Source organism: Elaeis guineensis, chromosome 7, assembly GCF_000442705.2.
Source record: "Elaeis guineensis isolate ETL-2024a chromosome 7, EG11, whole genome shotgun sequence".
Taxonomy (NCBI): domain Eukaryota; kingdom Viridiplantae; phylum Streptophyta; class Magnoliopsida; order Arecales; family Arecaceae; genus Elaeis; species Elaeis guineensis.
In genome coordinates, this window is record NC_025999.2 from 24,828,278 (window position 1) to 24,845,576 (window position 17,299).

Here is a 17,299-nt window from a genome sequence, read left to right on the forward strand (position 1 = left end):
CTAAGATCCATACATTATTTCTTTCAAATTGATTAAGTTTTTCTTGTATTGCATTAATCTAATTATAATCTTTTTCAGCTTCGTCTATAGTTTTAGGTTCAAGATGAGAGACAAAAGTAAAATGATTAAGTGCATCTTTAAGTGAGGAACGAGTTCTTACATCATGTGTAGGATCACCAATGATTAGTTCCTTGGGGTGATTATAATCATACCTCCATTCCTTGAGTAGATTATTTGTACCTTAAGGTTGTTCCTGTCGTTCTTCACCTTCCTCATTTTGTTTGTCTTCAAGTTCTTCATCATCTTGAATTGTTGAATCTTTTAGATTGATCTCCTTTATTCCTTCTATAAGAGGATCTGCATCATCAAAATCTTCATTCTTTCTTGAAGGAAGATCGTTAGTTTCATCAAAGACAACATGTATTGACTCCTCTACTACTAAGGTTCTTTTGTTGAAAACTCTAAAGGCTCTACTAGAAGAGGAGTAACCAAGAAAAATCGCTTCATCGGATTTTGCATCAAATTTTTTTAGTCTTTCTTTACCATTATTTAATACAAAACATCGGCAACCAAAAATATAAAAATATGTAATATTTGATTTTCTTCCTTTTCAAAGCTCATAGGGAGTTTTCTTTAAAATTTATCTAATTAAAGCATAATTTAATATGTAACATGCTGTGTTAATTGCTTCCACCCAAAAGTATCTTGGAAGGTTGCTTTCACATAGCATGGTACGTGCCATTTTTTCAAGGATTCTATTTTTTCTTTCTACTACTCCATTTTGTTGAGGTTCCTAGGTGCTGAAAAATTGTGTCCTATTCCTTTTTCATCACAAAACTTTTCAAAATCTTGATTTTCAAATTCAGTTCCATAATCACTTCGAATATTTTGAATTGAAAAATCTTTCTCATTTGTGACTTTTCGATAAAATTTAGAGAAAACTTGAAAAGTTTCGTCCTTGTGTGCCAAAAAGAAAACTCATGTAAAACGAGAGAAGTCATCAATAATTACAAAACCATATCATTTTCCTCCTAGACTAATAGTTCTAGTAGGTCCAAATAAATCCATATGCAATAATTCTAATGGCCTAGTAGTTGAAATAATGTTTTTAGATTTGAATGAAACTCTTGTTTGTTTACCTAGTTGGCATGCATGATAAATTCTATCCTTTTCAAAATTCAATTTGGGTAAACCAATAACTAATTCTTTCTTAATGAGTTTTGAAAGTGAATGCATGCTAATATGTGCAAGCCTACGATGCCAAAGCCAACTAGTCTCATTAATCTTGACATTTAAGGATACTAAGCATTGCATGTTTATTTTGGATAGATCATTCAAATCTACCATATAAATATTGACATGTCTATGCCCAACAAATTTGATGCTTTCATTAACAGGACTAGTTATAATGCAAATAGAAGATTCAAAAATAACTTTGTATCCTTTATCACAAAATTGACTGATGCTTAATAAATTATATTTTAAACCATCTACTAATAAAATATTTTCAATATACTTGGAGGGAGTAATACCAATGTTACCTATACCGATGATCTTTTCTTTGCCATTATCTCCAAAGGTGATCATCCCTCCATTTTTAGCATCAAGTGTGATGAATTGAGATTCATCACCAGTCATGTGTCTCGAGCATCCGCTATCAAGATACCATTTTTGGTTTGCTCCTTGGGATGCTAGACACATCTGTAAGCAAAAGTCAAGTTTTTACTTCAGGTACCCAAGCTTTCTTGGGTCCTTTTTGGTTAGTCACAATGATTCCTTTTGGAACCCATATTTTTTTTGCATTAGAATTTAAAAAATTATTAGAGAGACAGGTGTATGACTTGTGACCTATTTTATCACATTTGAAGCAAGTAATGTTTGAGAACTTATTGTTTGAAGAGTTTACATAGATATTTTTTAAAAATTTTTATTTCTTTAAGGGGTTGTAGCTAAGACCAGCCTTATCATAAACAGCCTTTTGATTTTCAAGAATCATATTAAGTTTATTAGAACATAAAGTGAATTTTTCAACCATTGATTTTAGCTTGACAATCTCATCTTTTAAGTTCAGATTTTCTTGAGACAGGATTGATTTTTCATTAGAAATACTCTCATTTTATTTTAGTAAGTGTTGATTCCTTGATTTTAACTCTTTGTTCTTTACCCCTAGCTTCTTTAGTTCATCAATTAAATCATAAAAAGCTTCATGAAGTTCTTCAAAGGTAAAGTCAACAGGAGTTTCAGAATTTATCTTATTTTTATGTGCCATAAGGCACAAGTTGGCTTGTTTATTTGAGTCTTCCTCTTCGGAGCTTGACTCATCACTTCCACTCCAAGTAGCCATCATGGCCTTCTTCTTATACTTCTTGGGATCCTTCTTCAGTTGTGGGCATTCAGACTTAAAATATCCTAGTTTCTTGCATTCGTAGCAAATAAGGGATTGGTCTTTATCCTTTTCTTTGCTATATTCCCTTTTTGTGGGTGGCCTCTTCCTCATTCCTTATTTTTTTTTCTCAAAAATTTCTTAAACCTTCTAGTAATGAGAGCCATTTCTTCATCCTGCTCTTCATTTTTCGTATCATCAGTTTCTTCATCAAGTTGAGCCATGGATTTGAGGATGATTGTCTTCTTCTTTTTGACTTCTTCTTCTTGATATTATTTCATGCTCAGCTCATGCGTCATCAGTGATCCTAGAAGCTCTTGTAAGGATAGGATGTTCAGATCCTTGGCTTCTTGGATAGCGGTCACTTTGGCTTTCCAAGTTCTTGGTAAGGACCTAAGAATCTTCCTCACGAGGTCACTGTTAGAATAAGACTTACCAAGATTTTTTAAACCATTTATAATATCAGTAAAGTGAGTAAATATTTCAGTTATAGATTCATCATGTTCTATTTTAAAAAGTTCATATTTATGCACGAGCATGTTAATTTTGGATTCTTTTACTTGATTAGTTTCTTCATGAGTTACTTCTAATCTATCCCATATTTCCTTAGCAGATATGCATGTTGAAATATGATTGAATTCATTAGCATTTAGGGCACAATACAAAACATTCATGGCTTTAACATTTAGTTGAGCTATTTTCTTATCAACCTCATCCCATTCTTTTTCGGGTTTGGTTGATTCCACACCATCAATAATTTTGGTGGGTGTGTGAAGGTCATTTACTATGATACTCCACATATCATAATCAAGTTCTTGAATGAATATTTTCATCCCAGCTTTTCAATAGGTATAGTTTGACCCTTGAAAAGTGGAGGTCGGTTAGTGGACTGCTTCTCGACTAGAGAAGTGCCAACTTAAGTTGTCATAGATCTTTAGCTCTTTGATTGATTAAATCAAAGTAGGGCTAGAGCACCGGGCTCTGATACCACTTGTTGCCCAGCTATGCAACCCAAGAGGGGGGGTGAATTGGGTTTCTAAAAATTTAAACTTAACTTACAACTTATGAAAAATATTTAATAATAGCAAGATAAGTAAGGAGAGTGTAATTGATGCACGGGTAATGGTTGGATGCAAGAATGCAAGACAATAAAGAAGTTTAAAAGGAGAGCAATTAAGCACAACACAAACAAGAAGATTTATAGTGGTTCGGTGCTAACCTTGCACCTACATCCACTCCCCAAGCTCCTACTTGGAAATTCTAATCCACTAAATTGTATTCAACCTGAATACACTCATCGGAACTTCCGACTCTAGCTATTCCAAGCTAGACCACTTATTTCTCGGGTACAAGCCAACCCAATACAATTCGATTCAAGGTTCGGATCAACCTTTCCATATTTTGGAACCCTTCCAAAATAAAAAATAATGACTCAAAAAGAGTATTACAGTTAACAGCACAAAAATACAAATGAAGCTCCTTTAATGAGCGAATAGGGCATTAAATACACTTTACACAATTTGAAGAAAGCTCTTTCTGATTTCCTCAAGGTAGTTGGAGACTTGAATGAGCACTTGAGGAGTTGGTGAACTTGAATTAAAAGCTTCTTGAATGCTTTAAATGGGCTCTTGCTTAAGGTTGAAATGTATGCTTGAAATCCTTTTCAAAACCCTTCTCTTATATTTCTTTTTTTTTTATTTCCTCCTTTATGTCCCTTTATATAACTTCAAATAATGGTGGAGAGTAATCTGGGCTGAAATAGAGCCATTAGAGCACATTAAATGAGCATTAAATGCAATTGAAATGGGTTAAAAACTAGCCGTTGCGGAACTTTTCCGTCACAGGGGTCGACTCATAGGGTCGACTCATGCTCATGGGTCGACTCATAGGGTCGACCTTTGTGGAACAGAATAGAAAATGACTGTTCTGTAATTTTGGCCTGTGAAGCAGTAAAGGTCGACTCATGCCAAGGGATCGACTCATAGGGTCGACCCATGGGGTCGACTCACAGAGAGTGCCAGCCAAAATTTCAGCGTGCCGTTCAGCCCTTTAAGCCATGAGTCGACTCATGGGGTCGACTCAAAAATAAAAGCCTGACTTTTTTACAAAATACACTTCTAAAAATATTAAATTTTCCTCCAATAGATTGTACGTCTTCAGTTCTTGCTCTTGAGGCTTCTGGATCAGGTCTTGATAAAATTATGATTTTGCCCTTGAAATACCATAAATCTTTTTCCAAGCCAAAATCATTAGTAATCCCCTCAAATACTTTGTAATCATCAAAATCAATTCAAGGAGCAACAGCAATTAATTTCTTATTTTTTTTATTTTTTTCTAGAGGTTTGCTTTTTACAATGACACAAACTTGTTTTGCATTTTTTTTGTCTGGCAATGTAGGGTTTGGTTCTATACTTTCAGCAAGTTTTGAGAGGGGTTGAGATAGGTTTTATATGAGGCATATATAAAGTAATGTTCAAAAAAAGCACAAAGACAAGATTTTTAAAAATGCACTATGGGAGGTAGCACTTACCTATATAATATAGAATCATGAGGCTGCACTGGAATACTTGAATATCTAAGTGAAGGGGCTTACAAAGATGTCACAAATAACAAGATGCTCCTCCTCAAACATGGGCTCGAGCATTCTTCATAGAAAAAGTATGTAGTGATGTTGTACAAAATAACATGGCAGAATATTTTAACTCATACATCTTGAAGAGCAAAGATAGACCCATTATCATAATTTTTGGAATAGAACAAAATTTTTATGATGATCAAGTTAATATAGAAAAGGGAAGAGTTAAAGAAATATAATGGCTTCATATGTCCTATATTCAAGCAGAGATAGAGAAAGTCAAGATGGATAGCAGATATTATATCTTAACCTACAATAAGAAGAGTAGTTATGAAGTGAGGCTTAGGGTTGATAGTTGGATTGTAGATCTAGAAAAAGGAACATACAATTGTAGGGCATGATAGCTTAGTAGAATCCCATGCCTCCATGTAGTGACAGTGATATGGTTTAATAGGAAAGCTGTGGAAGATTAAATGGTCTATTGGTTTAGAACTGAAACTTACAAGAAGATATATGACTATACCATAGAGCCAATCAATAGATTAAGACTATGGGCAATGTCTAGGTACGAGCCATCAGAACCAAGATCGCTAGAAGACCCATGGTAGACCCAAAAGATAGAGGAGAAGAGACCTGGAGGAGCCTAAAAATCCATATAAGCTATCTAAGAAGGGTGGAATGGTGACTTGCTCTAAGTGTTACATGGTTGGTCATAACAAAAGAATATGCAAAGGTTCAACTATAACTCCTACCAACAACTAAGGGAAGAAGAGACAATGTGTTAGTAGTAGAATAGATAGTGCATAAGTCCACAGCTTCCAAGTGATAGTGTAGGTATATGCCTACCCTTTCCACCTTAATAGAGTATGTGATATCTATTTAAATAATATTTTATATTAGTTATCTTAGATTGAATCTCAAAGGCAGACTAACAGTGCAAAGGGAAAATTAAGACCAAATCAACAACAAAAGAAGAAATAGAAAATAAAGGTAATTGATAAGCAAATTTTTTTCTAAAATTATTTTGAAAACATACTACCAAATATTGTTTAATAGGTGATGTAGAACTCAACAACTTTTGTTGGCTATGGGATATATATTTTTGATTAAAGTGGAACTTTTCTTTATGTTTGAGAGGTGCAAGGTGAATGTGAGTTCTATGCATGGTGTCATGATCCAGGTGAGACCGAGGTTAAGATCAATGTGATATTATGTTAATTCATTAATAGTCTAATATGTTAGATATGGCTCTATAGGGCTCTAACAAAGATTGCACCACAAGAGAGAGCACCATTAGGTCCAATGAATAAAGGACTGTTATCAACAATCAAACATAAATAATAGAGTCAAATACTCCTAATCAGTCAAACCAAATGATGTACTCTTGTCATGAGAGCGATTAAAGGTAAAGTTCATCGACTACTACTCTGTAGAACAGGATGAATCGGGTCGAATCCTCAGGGACCTAAGGCAGTTGTTTAAAAAATTAAAAGAAGGCTTGATTATTTTTAAGAGTTGGAGAACTAATCTAGATTGACAAAGTAATAATTAAAAAAAACTTAATGAATCCGATAGAACAGAAAAACCTCAGGAGATCAAATTCCTTTGTAAAACAGATGTCGCATCTATTTCTTGCTGCAGCACTGCTACTTGTGATTTCGGTTGGTATACATTATCTCCTTTCTGAGCCTGGATCGTATCATCAGATCATGGCCTATCCCTTAGAGCGTAAGCTATCTAATTAAATCTCACAAGTATAAAGAGAGGATCTATTCCTCTTGAGACAATCTATCTCTTGTCTGAGCACACACCGTATCCTTAGATAATGACGCATCTTTTAGGGTATAGATTGTGCAAAATCTAAATCTTATAAATGAAGCAAAAAAAAAAAGTATACTTTTAATTTCTAAATAAATCAAAAAATTTATTAATAAAAGAAAAGAGATACATAAGATATATCAACAGCAAACCATCTGTGTACAAGATTCATCTTTCCTTCTGAGATGATGGAGCCTAGCCATGCATAGAAATCATCAGCATTCCCTTAATATTCTCTCACTCTCAAAGCCTAAACAAAAACTAAAGAATAAAAATAAAAGCTTTTCTTTCTCCAACTTCCCCTTAAATGCCTACGGGCTCTCCCTTTTATAGGTCAAAATCTCTGCATTGGAGCTTCATTTTCACCATGTTCTGTGTGCTTGCACCTACGCCCGATGCATGCTCAAAGGCTGGTGTCCACCCCCTGCTAGTTGCCATTTTTTCTTTTTGAGCATGCATCGTATCCTTAGATAATGATGCATCTTTTAGGGTATAGATTGTTTAAAATCTAAATCTTATAAATGAAGCAAAAAAAAAAGTATACTTTTAATTTCTAAATAAATCAAAAATTTTATTAATAAAAGAAAAGAGATACATAAGATATATCAATAGCAAACTATCTGTGTACAAAATTCATCTTTCCTTCTGAGATGATGGAGCCTGGCCATGCATAGAAATCATCAGCATTCCCTCAATATTCTCTCTCTCTCAAAGCCTAAACAAAAACTAAAGAATAAAAATAAAAGCTTTCTTTCTCCAACTTCTCCTTAAATGCCTACGGGCTTTCTCTTTTATAGGTCAAAATCTCCGCATTGAAGCTTCATTTTCACCACGTTCTGTGTGCTTGCACCTACACCCGATGCATGCTCAAAGGCTGGTGTCCATCCACTGCTGGTTGTCATTTTTCCTTTCTTGTCCCATGCACAAACAACACCTGGCATAGCCTCACATTTCGTGCATGATTTTTTTCTAAAATTATTTTGAAAACATACTACCAAATATTGTTAAATAGGTGATGTAGAACTCAACAACTTTTGTTGGCTATGGGATATATATTTTCGATTAAAGTGGAACTTTTCTTTATGATTGAGAGGTGCAAGGTGAATGTGAGTTCTATGCATGGTGTCATGATCTAGGTGAGACCGAGGTTAAGATCAATGTGATATTATGTTAATTCATTAATGGTCTAATATGTTAGATATAGCTCTATAGAGCTCTAACAAAGATTGCACCACAAGAGAGAGCACCATTAGGTCCAATGAATAAAGGACTATTATCAACAATCAAACATAAATAATAGAGTCAAATATTCCTAATCAGTCAAACCAAATGATGCACTCTTGTCATGAGAGCGATTAAAGGTAAAGTTCATCGACTACTACTCTGTAGAACAGGATGAATCGGGTCGAATCCTCAGGGACCTAAGGTAGTTGTTTAAAAAATTAAAAGAAGGCTTGATTGTTTTTAAGAGTTGGAGAACTAATCTAGATTGACAAAGTAATAATTAAAAAAAACTTAATAAATCCGATATAATAGAAAAACCTCAGGAGATCGAATTCCTTTGTAAAACAGATGTCGCATCTATTTCTTGTTGCAGCACTGCTACTTGTGATTTCGGTTGGTATACATTATCTCTTTTCTGAGCCTGGACCGTATCATCAGATTATGGCCTATCTCTTAGAGCGTAAGCTATCTAATTAAATCTCACAAAGTATAAAGAACCTAAACAAAAACTAAAAAATAAAAATAAAAATTTTTTTTCTTCAATTTTTTCTTAAATGCCCACGGGCTCTCTTTTTTATAGGTCAAAATCTCCGCGTTGGAGCTTCATTTTCACCCCATTCTGTGTGCTTGCACCTATGCCGGATGCATGCTCAAAGGCTAGTGTCCACCCGCTGCTGGTTGCCGTTTTTCCTTTCCTATCCCATGCGCAAACAACACCTGGCATAGCCTCACAATTCGTGCATGTTTTCCATTTAAAAACCAACCCAAAAATTCTTATTGTGTAAGAAACGGAGGGTCCCATGCTACTTGCGCACGCATCCATGTGCTCCACCAAATCAAACGCATGTCATGCACCCAACCACATGAGCCTCCGTGTTTTCCCGTGTGACTCTATGCGCTGCCTTCGCCAAAATTGCAGAACCCCTGTTGCCTTTTTAAACCATCTCTTTATTTTAAAACCTCTTTGTTCCACGTGGCTTCTCACATGCAAAAATGCACAGCACCCTTGCGTTCAAGGCCTCCACACTCCCACTTGGCACCTTTCCTTTTAAATATTTCCCATGCTACCCACTCTCTTTTCTTTCTTCGCTTGGCTCCCATGCATTTAACGCCCAGTGCACCATAAGGCTCCAAAACACGCAGCCCCACTTGCAAACCATGTTCCAGCCACATCATCAGCCTACAGCTCATTAGCCTTTCACGTATTATCTCTTGCTATTTATTTTCTTTTGAACCTTGCATCCCATGTTCGCTCCAAATTTTGTGCAGTCCATTTCTAATTTTAGTGTACGCTGGTTTAGATTTGAAGAATGGTTGATTTAAAAATAAATCACAGCACTTATCAAGTTTTCTAAAAAAAATATAAAAAATATCAAATATTAAATAATTAAAATTAAATAATCAAGATATTAATACTTTTTATATTAAATTATTATACTTATCACACCCTCTAACTTGAATCTTACTCATCTTCAAGTAAGAATAAAGGATAGTTCGTGAATTGTGTTTTAAAGAATAATTGAGGGGGCTACAAAAAACTATCAATGCTGTACATAAATTGCTCAGACTTAAAGATTTTTCTCGTACCTTTTTATAAGAAGAAGATATTCTATTATATAGTTAATGAAATATGTCATTGGAATATTAATTATTAGAAAATATATCTTAAAGACAATCATTTGGACGATTGTGCTCTTTATAATTTGTATATGAATCATGAATTAATAAAAATTATTTGACATTATTCATCATAACGTATACATCTTCCTTATTAGAAGTCTTGTGTTGTGATGAAGTCCTTAGAACTATATGACAATCGATAAAGAAAGATTTATCGAATAGTTCTTAAAATTATTTGCGACCAAATGATCTATCATTAAAGGATGATGATGTTTATCAAGAGTAGGTCATTGTGTGCCATATAGGTTGGTTGTCCTCTTAATTAAGGAGTGTGGAGATACTGGTATGGCATACAGATGAGATATAGGAGTACATCGTTACTGAACAAGTAACTTACCTGCGGAGTACTCTGCTGTCAAGGGCTACTCGTGAAGAATATGGACATAAGTGTCCCTCCAACTTGAGATCACCAGGTGACTTGCAAGTAACTCACTGTGCTTTGGTATCGGACTATCTGAATTTTTAATTTAATGATGAAAGATTTTTGGACACAGTCAAGTACTTGTGGTAGTCGGTGTGTGGATTATAATGAGATTGACCCCTCCGTATTTTAGGAGTTGATGTATCACTGTATTTCAATTGAATAAGATCTCGGTTGGGGTAATCCATATGATGGGTCATAGAATTTGAAAAAGATTGAAATACAATATGGATGACTAATCCAGGATTGACAGTTAAACCCTAGATCTTTCTGAACATTTAAGGTCAAAGAGATGAATTATGCAATAACCATATTCCATGATTCTTGAGTATTGCTTTGCAAATATTCAATCTATCCAGATGTCAGAAGCTATTGCTAGATGATAACTTTGATTAATACAGAAAATAGTTTCTTATGCTACTGGCTTAGTATTCGAACCTATGGAGTTACGTACAAAGTCAGACAAAGTAGAAAAGAATTGATCTAAGTTTTTGTGTTCAATTTGAAAGTATATAACTTGATTGAACAAATAAATTAGCTTAATTGAGAATTAAGTTGGAGATCTTATAGGATTAAAGAGTTGTCTATGTCTAGTTAGCATGGACATGAGGTACAAATTTAATTTTGAGGATGATAATAATTTGATCAATGATCTAAGAAATTTATGAGAGACTAAATTTATGTTCTAAATAATTTCAGATTAGATTTGATTTGATTAAGGCTTAATTAAATTAAAACTTTAAGTTAGACTTTGACTAGAATCTCAATTAGATTGGGATTGACATCCTCTTCGAGTTTGGTTCAAATCTAGTTCGAATCAAGTTCGAATTGAACTTAGATTGGACCCTGTTTGTATTAGATCCAAAGAGTCCAAGATACCTAGGTTTCTCACACTTAGGGGCCGACCAAAGGAGAGGAGGGGTGCTAGTTTTTCTACCCCAAAATTCCTCTTGTACATGTGAAGGATGTTCACATGAAGATAAGGGGTTGGTTCTCTCTTGGTTTCCTAATTGGATGTTGTTTGAATTTGATTCAAACCCTATATCCTAAATTGGTTGGAACTTAGTCAATATGAGGCATCATGTATAAAATGGATGGCCCCAAGCATCGGTGATAGATCTGATTTTTTTTTGGTGCGATGAAACAAAAAGAAAGAGAGGAGGATTACCATGTGATGTGGTGCAACAAGTAGAAGAGTGGTGTCCCTTCTTCCTTAGCATGGAGAATTTATGGCACCTTGTTTCTTAGCGTGAAGACTTCTATCCAGGTGCCCCCTTGATGTAAGATGAAATCTCAATCCTCTCCTTACTTTTCTTCTAAATATTAATGCCCAAAGGGATCATCCCTCTTCCCTGTGGAGCCTGACGTGCGTGCGAAGTAGAAGGTCTGTGCGTTCAAACCTCACAAGGCATCAGATTCGAACAACCCCCTGAGAATTTAATTCCTATTTTACTGTGATTTAGAAAATTTATAATGGTTATAAATTAATAGAATAAAAAAAAAATTTAGATGTACCCCGACGATCCGATCAGATCGGATGAATTTTTTCTTCGATGGATATCAGAGCTAGGCTGATATATAGATGCATAGATTAATTTTTTTGGTATATATATATATGATATATGATCAAATTTTTGTGTTAGATAATAAGTCTAATTTAGACCTATTAACATAAAATTTATGATCTGATTTTGATCAGATTTCAAGAATCTAATCAACGATTGATTGAAGGTTGTTATAAATCTGTTATAACAAAATTTTTTTGATACAGATTTTTATTGAAATAATAATTAAATTAAAATTTATTTTAAATCTATTTTAATAAAATTTTATGATATTATTTTAGGTTAGAAGTTAGACTTAATCAAGATCAAAATTGAATCTATTTTGACAGATTTTTAGATCTAATTTTAAGCAAAATTCTGTACAACATTAAATTGGGTCTAACCAAAATTTTATTTTCATACATTCATGTGTATGTTTGAATTATTTTTCTATATTATTTCAGATTTGAATTAAATATTTATATGCTGTATAAATTTAATTTCAGATTTGAAATATCTATATGATACATTAATCTAATTAGATTAGATACAAAATATCAATGATATGGTCGTGTTTATAAGTGCATGTCTGAATTTTTCTGCATATCGTATATGTAGATTGTTAGACAATGTACATGTAAATGTAATTAATTTTTAAAATTAAATTTTTAATCTTAGTAGTCTAGTACTCGAATTGAGATGATCGTTAGACCGTCAGGTCATAAGAGCAAGTAGGGTTTAAAGACGCCCTTCTCCTATTCGATAGGATGCACTTATGACGTGTAGGGGTGTCATGTGATTATATCTCATGAAGAAGAACAGCGAACAAAATTTTAAAATTATTTTGATTATGAATATATTTAGATTAGATCTAAAATAATTTATGATTTATTATAATTTTAATAAAATAAATTTAGATATGAAAATTATTTTAAGATCTAAATTGCATGATATATATGATGTAATTGGTAGTGATCTAAATGTTGCTATGATATATGTGATGTATGTATGAGATTTAGATCACATTTATGCATATTTAATTATTAAATATATATCTAAAAATTATATTTTAAGATTTTTGAAACATATAGTATGCTTCATTTGAGACCCTAGTAGAATAGTTAAAAAACTTGAAATGCACATTTCATACACTTAATTTGGAATTAAGTGATCAAGATTTGAGAATTAATAATCTTAAGATACCTTATAAATCGATGGGCAGTGGGTTAACATGAATCAAATCTTCTAATTGGGTTAAACCGAGGGTTAGAAATAAATATGGACTAATTAGATAAATTGATTAAATTTAATCAAGAGTTGAATTAGATTAGGTTACATTTTTTTTAGATTAATCTCAATAGTTGTAGCTTGATCAAATCCATATTTTTGACTATACCAAATGGATTGGATTGTGGCTCAATGATTTAGTTTAAATTTTTCGAATTGAAAGTAATTGATCAATTGGTGTCTAAGATAAGTTTGACAATATTGCTTGGTAATATAATCGATGGTTTTTAATTGATAGTCCACTTACCTGGCCATTTCAATAGTGTTTAAGGCAAGCTGAGGCAGACCCTCCTATCGATCTCACTTACTTGGCCAACTTGATATATTATATTTTGATTAGGTCACTAATTGATTCGAGTTGACCCATACCATTAAGGTAAATCAGTGTGACTGATTTAGGTATCTCTAGACCAGCATGCTATGGTCCTTTTTATGACTTGGTAAATTCAGTGAAAGGATTTATAACTTGCAGGTCGATCTCTTCTCTCATTCTTAAATCTTAAATCAATTCAACTGATTTAGATACCCTTGGACCAACTTGTCTCTAGTCTTTTTTATAACTTGATGAAGTTAGTGGGAGGATTTAGACTCGCCAGTCCAATGGACCAACTTATCTAGTCCTCTTCATGACTTGGTGAAGTCAGTAGGAGAAGTTAAGACTTGCCGATCAATTATTTCTTAAATCAAATCTTCTAAATTATTAGGTCCATAAAATGAGCTAGTTATGGGGATAACTAGATCATAGCCTCCCATTAAGGTGGATGATAATGGGTCTAATAGTCTAGGTAAGCATTGCGGACCCATAGACTTGATGTTTATTTAGATATTGAAATTGTCATTTATTATATGATAACTCAGTTATATTTCTCTGATAGGTGGTCAGGTTGGTCGACCATAGTTGGGTCTGATCATTTATTGGTTAGATGGGCTGAGTATTGTCATGTTAATGGTTGGACCGATTCAAAACTTTCAGTGGAGGTCCTAGCCTACTGAAATAAAATATAGGGTACAATTAATTACTAACAGTTGTTTGAAGAAATAATTGGTTAAGAACCTATCCATAGATGCACATGGGTTGGCCGGCCATAGTCGAGCTCATGTGTAGTCTGTGTGGATTCTAGTATCCATTAAAGAATTAAGATAATTCTTCGAATTAAAGGTAGAGATTATCAATTCATATAAAATAATGGAAGAAATTTTTTATTAAAGTCAAAATTTTTAAGATTAAATAATTTATATACTAATAGATCTTTATTTTTTTTTAGTAATGGCTAGTAATTTATCGCTCCACTCACTGTTGGATAGTGATAAGCTTATAGGATTAAATTTCGATAATTAGTATTGAAAGTTGAGAATAGTACTTGAACATGAGAGGATCCTATATGTAATTACGGATTCAACACCTAAAGTATGAGCTCCAAATGTAGATGCGATGGTTAGAGATACTTATCAGAAGTGGTTCAATGACTGTATGATAGTACATTGCATAATTAGGACTGTTATAAATGATGAATTAGTTATAAATTCGATGATGCTCAGTCAAAAAAAATGCTTTAAATATTGAATAAGTCTTTTGACACATTTGAGGATTTGTCCTCAATAAGACATCGATCCTCTAAGATTAGAAAGATAAGTATGGTGTGGTAGTACGTGCTAGGGCTTCCAAGTCCAATCGAACTAACCAATCTAAGGCAGACTAGAGTCAGGCAGAATGCTTCTTTTACAAGGAGCTGGGTACTAGAAAAAGAATTATCCTCTATGTTTAGTTTTTCTTGGCCCAAATAGGCCTAGGAAGAAAAATCAGCAAAGGATTACTAGACAAGGTACTTATATGATGATACATTATAATTTCTCTATCGTGATGCTACTACCTAGGTATTGGATATCAAAAGTCTGATTCATATCTACAATTCATTGTAGGAACTTAGGTTAGTAAAAAATTTGAGAAGAGTGAATGATTCTTGAATGTTGAAGATGGAAAAGCTGTTTCAGTTCTAGCTATAAAAAAAATTCAACTTGTTCTCAATTCAAATATCATTGTTTTAGATAATTGTCATTATTGTCCATCTTTTCTCATGAATATTATTTCCATAGGCCTTTTGGCCAAGGATGGTTATAATTTTTTAATAAAATTTTTTTTTTGTGATATCAATATGAATGGTGTCACGATTATGCGTGGATAATTAAAAGCTAGCATTTATATTTTGCCACAGCCTGTTAGTGTAATGTATACATCGAATAAATATCTTAGAATAGATAATGTCATAGATGCCTACCTTTGACATAGAAGGCTCGGTCATATAAATAAGGATAGGATAAAGAGATTAACTAAAGAGAAAATTTTGGATATCAATGATTGTGAATCATTATCGACCTATGAGTCCTGTCTTCTTGAAAAGATGACCAAGTCACTCTTTATTGGAAAGGGTGAACAAGCCAATAATATTCTAGGTCTAGTACATAGTGATGTATGTGGATCCATGAACATAGAAGCTAGAAAAGGGTATTACTACTTCATTGCATTTATTGATAATCTATCGATGTATGGGTATGTCTACCTTATGAAGCATAAGTTCGAATCACTTGAAATATTCAAATGATTCCATAATGAGGTAGAGAAATAAACTGAGAAGAGTATTAGAACTCTTCAGTCTGATTGAGGAGGTGAATATCTTTTCAATAAATTTTTGACATATCTAGAAGAGAATGAGATTCTCTCACAATGGACATCTACTAAGGAAGAAATCGAACTCTGTTGGATATGGTTCGGTCTATGATGAGGTTTGCAAATTTGCCGATCTCTTTTTGAGATTATACCCTTAAGACAGCGTGCTATGTTCTGAACAAATATTCTGAGCAAATCGATCACAAAACTCCATATGAGATATGGATTGGGTGTAGACCGATACCCTCTTACCTTAAAATTTGGGGTTATTCGATTTATATAAAATATTTACAGATCGATAAGCTTAGATCCCGGTCTGATAAGTGCTTAATTATAGGGTATCCTAAGGAGTTTAGGACATACTGCTTCTATCATGCTGATGAATAAAATATGTTTGTCAGCAATAGAGCATTCTTTTTAGAAAAAGAATGTCTTGGGGAAGAAACTGATGCTACTAAGATTAAACTTGAGGAAGTTTGATAGGTAGAAGAACCGATGCAGATAAGTGAAAATATAGAATTGGATTTGATTAGATCAAAATCAGAATCCATTATTGAGAGACCTTTAAGGAGATTCAATAGAATACTACATCAGCTAGATAGATACTAGGATTTTTTGATCTGAGATGGTGATCTTGTTGAATTTGTTGAGAACGATGAGAATCTGATCACCTACATGGATGCCATGCAGAGATCTGACTCTGACAAGTGACTTGATGCCATAAAATCCAAGATGGAGTCCATAGAGATTATTGGTATATGAAAACTAGTTGATCCATCCGAAAGGATAAAACCCCTAGGGTGTAGATGAATTTTCAAAAGGATAAGAGGCACAGACAAAAAGGTGAAGATCTATAAAGCCAATTTGGTTGCCAAAGAGTATCATCAATGTTATAGTATTGGCTATGACGAGATATTTTCTCTTGTGGCAATATTCTCAGAGTTGAAACATGCATTTTGATAAGATCAAAATATATGACTTCGTTAAGAATGAAGAAGAATCCTACATATATAAGTGGGCTAATAGTCCTGTAGTCATCTTTCTTGTATTGTATGTGAATGACATACTATTAATAAAAAATGATATCCTAGCTTTGCAAAATGTAAAGCTGTGGCTATCATCATAGTTCTTCATGAAAGATTTGGGAGAAGCATCATACATCCTAGAGATGAAAGTCTATAAAGATAGATCTAAGAGGTTGCTTAGATTGTCCCAATCCACGTATATAGATATCATACTGAAATAATTCAGCATGAAAAATTTCAAGAAAGATTATCTCTCGATAGATCATGGAATTATTCTCTCTTAGAAGGATTGTCTGATAACTCCTCAAAAGAGAACGCGTATGAGTAGAGTCCCATATGCTTCGATAGTGGGATCTATCATATACGTCATAATATGTACAAGATCGATATGGTATACTCACTAGGGATAGTGAGTAGGTACCAGTCTGATCCAAGAGAGAACTATTGGAAGATTGTAAGAACCATCCTTAAGTATTTGAGAAATACTAAGGACCGATGGCTCTATGATGGAGACACTGACTTGAAACATATGGGATATACTTATTTCAATTGTTAGTCAGATCATGATGATAGCAAGAGTATGTCGGATTATGTGTTTACCCTAAATGGAGGAGTGATATGCTGAAAATTTCAAGCAGTTCAAAGTAGCTGATTCTATTTGCAAAGCAGAGTACATT